Source organism: Elephantulus edwardii, unplaced genomic scaffold (assembly GCF_000299155.1).
Source record: "Elephantulus edwardii isolate Elephantulus edwardi_28Jun2011 unplaced genomic scaffold, EleEdw1.0 scaffold00140, whole genome shotgun sequence".
NCBI lineage: Eukaryota > Metazoa > Chordata > Mammalia > Macroscelidea > Macroscelididae > Elephantulus > Elephantulus edwardii.
The window spans coordinates 3412522-3420059 of record NW_006399890.1 but is presented as its reverse complement, the minus strand read 5'-3'; positions in this window follow the sequence as shown (position 1 = coordinate 3420059).

Genomic DNA, 7538 nt, shown 5'->3' with positions numbered 1-7538 from the left:
ATACTGCTTTCCACAGGGGTTGCACCATTTTACACTCCCACCAACAGTGAATAAGGGTTCCAGTTTCTCCACAACCTCGCCAGCATTTATTGCTTGCTGTTCTGTATTAAATAAAAAAGTTGCATTAATGAACGACAGTATGAAGTACATATATGAAGGGAGGAAAGTGCAACAATGAATGACTGGAAACCCTAAGTCTCTGTAAACTTTCATTAAAATTAATTTTTTAAAAATAAAAAAATAATTCTTTTAGATTGGTTTGCTTACAAAGTTCATGTACTAAATAAGCTTCTAATAGGGTTAGCTTGCATCGCACTATAATCCTATCTCCTTAATACAGCAAATACTTCAGCACAAAATAAACAGTTAACCAATGGCTTAGAAAGACATTTTGAACAATAAATCTTTGACTCCACAGTCAGAGTTGTATAAATTGGTACCAACTCAGTGGTAATTAGCCACAACAATAAGTCACTAATACAAATAAGTGCATTACAAAGTAGATTTCTTTTTCTTTTTTTTTTTTTTTACAAAGTAGATTTCTTAAAACAAACAAACAACGCCACAAAAACCCAAAACCAAAAAAAACCAAAGTAGAATTCTGTCCAGTATTGTAGCAGTTTATGGCAGGGAGAGATTGCTTTCTGTAATTAGTAACATCAGGACAATCTTTATGGAGAAGCTAACAATATAGTAAGGACTTGAAGGTATGCAGGAAGGGTTAGAAAACAATAGCTTGAGCTAACGTGAAAACAAAAGGCCAGGATGTTGTGTGTTTTGATTTGTCTGAACTACAAGGATCCTGAAAGAGAATGGTTTTAAGATGTAGGTCATGCAGTGGACTATCACTGTCAGTTTAGAGACTTATGCTTTTGTTTGATGAGCAATGAGGAACTTGATCAGAGTTTGTATATTTAGAAAACTAAAGTGCCATCAGTTGGCAGGAGGTAATAAGGGCCTGAATTAATACAAGGGCAGTGGGAATGAAGATGGAGAACAAAGAGAAAATATCTTGGGGAAGTCCAAGAGGCTCAGTAATTGAGAGATTATGTTTTGACTTGCTAAGTAGCTTTATCTACATTTTATTTGCTATTGTTTATGCTTCTTTGTCTTCTGACCTGCACAAGACCCACAGTTTAAATGAGTTACTTCAAGTCTTGTGGCTGCCTGTCAAGTTGGATTATTGGCTTGTTCTGGCTTCCTAGCAGCCCGGGTGCGCTCTGCATTGAGGGTTTACCTCCCCTGAAGTTTTGGCACACTTCTTTTGCCATCTCTGCCCCTGCTCCTTCCATGTGAGTTGAACATTTAGATGCTATCTCATTGTCTTGCAGTCACCCCGCTTCTGCATCTGTCTTGTCTGAACTGGGGACACAAGACAGGATTTCAGGACTGCTGTGCTGGCCTGAGTCCAGCATTTTATTATGGAACCTGTCTTAACATTTGGTCTAAATGGGAGATGGCAGCAGCATTGGTCAAGCTGTGACACCTTGACCAGATGCAAATTTTAGAGCCATCTAAGAATTTTGACATATCAATACCTCAGAGACTTTTAATCTAGAATTTCAATTCTCATTACCATCAGATTAGTTCTTCTGAATCACACTGTCCTTCTCAATCTGATGTTCATTGGGAGGAAAGGAAAAGGAACCAGGGTTTACTAAGAATTTACTCAATATGGGTACATCAAGTTACACAGGTGCTTTGCATATGTCATCTCATTTAGTTGTACCAGAATTAGGAGGTACTATAACCCTCATTTTATAGGTGAAGAAATTAAAGTTTAAAGCTGTCAAGTAGCTGCTCAAGGTCACACAGCATATGGAGCGGCCAGGATCTTGGTACTTCCTCTAGATATCACATGTCTTCCTACATAGAAGATGCCCCTCACCCCAAGTGCTAAGGTGGCAGAGGCTTTGGGTGGTACAAATAGTTAAGCACTTGACTATTAACCAGATGGCTGCAGTTCAATACGCCCGGACTTGCCTTGAAAGAAAGGCCTGCCAAACTTTTTCCAAAAGACTTGTGCTGTGAAAATCCTGAGGATTACAGTTTTACTCTGTGCATATGGAATTGCCTTGAGTCAGAAATGACACAATTGCAAATAGGGGAGAAAAAGGGACAGCAGAATTCCCTGTTTGACATGGGTGCAGGGGTTGCCTGGTGTGATTGATTTCTCCTTTATAGGATCTTTTCTCCTGTGACCTTCTTATAGCTCAGACATTGACCGGTTGTTGTTATTAAATGCCATCATGTCTTAGACAACTCATAGCAATCCTATGAAAGAAAGACCTGAAGGCTTGGATAACTTTCATCATTTGTATAGAGTTTCCAGAGGCAAGCTGTTTCAGAAATGGATACCACTCCTGCTCCCAGGCTTGTTTTAATTGGGAGCTCCACCAAACATTGTCCACCATGGGGAACCATTATCACATCTGACACATCAGGGTCACAGTGTTCAGCATCACAACAACACTTCCAAACACCAGCGTCCAGAATCTCTGAGCCGTTTCCAGCCTCAATAACTTTAGAAAGTCTGGATCTTGCTAGAATTTGAAGCTCTGTTCCACATTTTCCTCCTTTCGATCAAGATTCCTCTATAGACCCTTGTTAAACAATGATCTTTTACTACTTTAAAAAGGAGAGATATTTGCCCTTTTTCCATCTTTCTGTGTTTTTTAAATTAAACTTTGTATTTATTTCAAGTTCAAACTTTGGATTCTCTTATGAGATCTGACACAGACTTTTTGAGCAACCTGGCTGAGTGCTAAAGGGTCATGGGGCATTTGACGAGGGCATGTTGTAAAATCAGTTTTAAATCATCTGATAGAAGGTTCCAGACCATGCTTACCCCCAGATGTCTATGTGTCCGGCTTTCTGTGGAACTCAGTTTAGTAGAGTACTTTTGTTAAGGGCTTAGCTCATTAGTTAGGAATTTGCATCTTAAAAACTACTATCTTAAAGGATATTGTAAAATATATGAGATTTTGCCCGAAAATGGTTGTGCTGGGCTCCGTATTGGAAAGGTGGAAAGTGCTGTCTTTAAGAGCATTGTGTGCTGTGGACTTGTTATTTGCTAGCTGCTTGACTTTGCCTATGATGTCTGAGCTCTCTGAGCCTCAATTTTTCCATCTGTAAGTTGAGCATACAAAGTAATTACCTAAAGAGATCGTGTTTAAAACTTTTAGTGTAGTGCCTCATGATGCTTAAGACTCAGCCAGTTACAGGTTTAATTCGAGAACGTAGATTATCATACTAAAATGGAGCGTTTACTTCTTTCTGTGCTTCAAAACTGCTTTCATTATTTCCCCCACTGTGTAGAGAGGGAAAGGCAGATTCCTGAGCGCATAACTGAAAAGAGCCTCCTCAGATAAAACCGTTCTGCCCCGGATTCCAAACTATGCTCCCAAGGCCCTGAAAAAGCACCGTTTGGCATTGTTTGAATGTTCAGTCAGCAGGGGATGGCATTTACCCATTCTCTGCTCTTGGCCCTCTGCCTAGTTTTCAGATGCCACCCAAGATGTGGAGCCTTCCTTGGCTTCCTAAGCTACATGGAATCCACTTTTCTTCTAGATTCCTGTACCGTGTCACTTTCGTCATTGTACTTTGCCCCTCTCCGCCAATTCAGTTCGTATTTCATTTGACCTTGAGCTTTATTAAATTGTTTACACATCTTTCTGGATTGTACATTACTGCTTCCACATGAGTAAGAGGCTGTTTATTCACTTTTGCAGCTACTTAATGCCTGGTATAAGGACTTCTAGTGACACACTAACTTCAATGCTTGGCTGTTAACCAACAGGGAAGTGGTTCGAACCCACCCAGAAGCTCCATGAGAGAAAAACCTGCTGATCTGCTGTCATAGATTATAGCTAAGAAAACCCTCTAGGGAAGCTTTATTCTGTCACATGGGATGGTATAAACTGGAACTGGAGACAATGAGCTATATAACATAGTATCACTCACACACTCTATTGATCCAACTCAGAGCCAATCCTCCCGTAGGTTTTCTGAAGCTTTAAATTACACAGGAGGAGAATGCCCATCATTCTCCCTCAGAGCAGCTGGTGATTTGAACTGCCAGTCTTTGGGTTGGCAGCATAACTCTCTATGCACTAGGCCACCACAGCATACAATAAGCTGTCTTTCACACACATTGTGTATAATTTCTCTGGGATGGGCACTAAGAGGAGGGGCTAGTGAGACAATGGTGACTGCTCATTTCTTTTTCCTCTCCCTCCCTCCACATCCCTGGCAGCAGAGACGGTTTTCATTTCTCTGGATGCTTGGCTAGCCTTCCTTAGCAGCTTTCCTTTGCCATCCTCTGAAATGGAGAGGAAATGAAAGTTGTTCCTTATTGAAGTCCACACACTGAATTAGAGGCAGGCCAACGCCCTGACACTTTATGAGTAAGCAGACATTAAAACAAGCTCATCTCTTTCCCTTACCTCCAAAGCTCACAAAACTGCAAGCTCATTATCACTGCACAAAGAATAATGAGCTTGAGGCCAAAGACAGAGCTGCCTGGATCTTTGTGGGAGCTGTTTTCCCTTTAGTTGTCCATTACTTAAACTCACTGCTGGTGAACCAGAGACAACCACTTGACACCATTAGTTGTGTGAACCGAGTCTCAGCCACTAGAGGTTTCCACCTTCTCCAGCTTGCTGAGCTCTCTGGGTCCTATGATGTAGTAAACATTGGCTTACACTCCCAACCTTTATGCAGATGGTAGCCCGGAGGCTTTCTTAATAGGATGAAGAATTCTTGCAGGTGGGAATGTAAGGAAGGAGCCTATATTCCTTGTCACTAGTCTCATCTCTGCTTCCACCACCTCTGGTATACAGATGTCCAGTCCATCTGTATACAGTAGCCTATTGATTGGTCTCTTCTACAAACCCCCATAATCCTTATAATTATTAACTTCAACTGAGTTGACTCCAATACCTAGTAATCCAGGGACAATAGAAGGAAGTGTCCCCAGGCCCTGTGCCACCTTTGCAATCATTGGTCCACTCAGGGCCATTGTTGCTGCCACTGTGTATTCAGACAACATCCCAACCCAGGGTGCTAATCTTTCAGCACTTGTATTGAACAATATTCTGTTGTGACTCATACAGTTTTACCAGTTATTTTTCAGAAATTCATCACTAGACCTTTCTTTCTGGTTTTAGTCTAGAGATTCCTCAGAACTTATCTACCATAGATGAACTACTTGGTATTTGAAATACTGGTAATACAGAATCACAGATAAATGGACAGGAAGTCTTAATCCTTAGACAAGTACCATTTGTGGCTGCGTGTGATGCATATTTTACCGAGGATTTGATCAATGGAGTGTTTGTGTAAGTATTAATGTTAGAGGTGTGACCTTCAGAAAAGAAGGGCAAACACTTAGAACTAAATACTTAACCAACCCAGTTCTGAAAAGTCCTTGACCCATTGATTGTAACTCTAGCAAAAGTTCTGTGGTCATGTGTTTCCCTGGGACCCAACTTCCCACCATGTTGCTGGACTCATTTTGGTTCTCTTCCTGGACCTCCTTCCTTCTTCCTGACTTACTCAGCTTTAACTACAGAAACTAATGTGTATTTCTGAAGTAAATCAGTCTAATAACCTCCCTTCCCAAAAAAACTGTCCAGGCTTGGCCTTGGGGCCATCTTGGTAATTGTAAAGTCCCCTGAGGATGTTTCTAACAAAGATAGTTGTCTGCCTATAGAGGAATTCTTTGGTTAATCCTGACAATACCATTTTCATATCTTAATTCACTAGTAAATAAATGAGATGTTTATTGTCATTTCAACTTTAATGAACAAATCTTTCTTTTCTCACAGGTTAGGAGGTTAGAAGTCTGGATTAAGGATGGTGCCTCTAGAGGGTGGCATTCTCTGTCAGCTCAGGGAAGATCATCTTTCTGGGCTCCTTGGTTCTTTGGTGCCCTTTGTGTGTGTGGCGGGGTGGTGGGGCATTTGTCTTCTCTTGTTTGTGTTTGCTTCTGTGCCTGACATGCTGCCTCCCCCTCCCCACCCTGTTGAAACAGTTTATTCTGTTTTAGGTAAGTCTTCACAGCTGATTAGTTTTCCATTCAATAGCTTATTCACAGATTGTTCTGGGACATTGGTTGAGATCCCTGCAATGTGTCAGCCTTCAATATGGTATTGCACCAGCAGTCTGGATATCAAAATACAGGAAGCAATGGGAAAATATGCAGTCAAGGGACCTCTCCAGAGTGCTGAAGAGCAACAGTGTCAATCTAGAGACTAAAGTGTGCCCAATCCAGACCTTGGTCTTCGCAATTACTTCTCATCAGAGAGCTGGACAATGACTAAGGATGACAGAAGAAGAATTGATGCCTTTGAGCTGTGGTGCTGGAGAGGTCTTGACCGTGCCATGGACTGCCAAGAGAACAAACAGGTTTGTCTTGGAGAGTGTGAAGCCTTGCTGCTTCTTGGAGGCAAGGATTTTTTTTTTAAATTTAAATTATTATATTAGTTTATTTACAAAATTCAAATCCACTGTGTCCCAAAACAGATTTTTCCAATTTCCCTCAGCCCCCATCAAATTGTACAACCCCATGATTAATCCCATCCCCCCCTTACACATCCTCACTCCTCTTTTTCCACCTTCTGTGTGCTGTGTAGTATTCCATCATGTGAATGTGCCATAATTTCTCAGTTTATTCTATTGTGGCTGGGCATCTGGGCTGTTTCCATGTTCTTGCAATGGTGAATAATGCTGCTATGAACATTGGTGTACAAGTCTTCATTTGTGCCTCAACTCTCATATTCTCGGGGTATATTCCAAGTAGTGGAATAGCTGGGTCATATGGAATTTCTGTGTTCAGCTTTTTGAGGAAGTGCCAACTGCCTTCCAGAGTGGTTGTACCATTTTACAATTCCACCAACAGTGTATGAGTTCCTTTCTCGCCACATCCTCTCCAACATTTATTACTTGCTAGTCTGCTAAACTTTGCCGCTGTTACTGGCGTGAGATGGTACCTCATTGTGGTTTTGATTTTAATCTCTTATTGCCAGTGTTTCTGAGCATTTCTTCATGTGTCTGTTTGCCATTCAAATAATTTCCTCTCTGAAAATTCTTTCTATGTTTTTTGCCCATTGGGTTACCAGTCTTTTTCTTGTGGAGGCCCAGGAGTATTCTGTAAACTTTCATTATAAGATGCTTGTCTGAGATGATATTACCAAATGTTTGTTTCCAGTTAGTAGGTTTTCTCTTCACTCTGTTGGGAAAAGTTTTTGATGCACACAGGGATTTAATCTTTAGAAGGTCCCATTCATCAATTTTATTCTCTTCAGGTTGTACGTTTCTGGCTGATTTTGGCAGTCTTTTATACCTTGGACTAGCCCTTCTAAGCTTGATCCCAGTTTGTCTCTTATGAGCTGAATGGTTTTGGGCTTTACTCCCAGGTCTCTGATCCTCCTTGAGTTGATTTTTGTGTATGGTGTGAGATGTGGATCCTGTTTCAGCTTTTTGAAGGTGGAAGTCCAGTTTTGCCACATCATTTGTTGAAGAGGCTGTCATTTCCC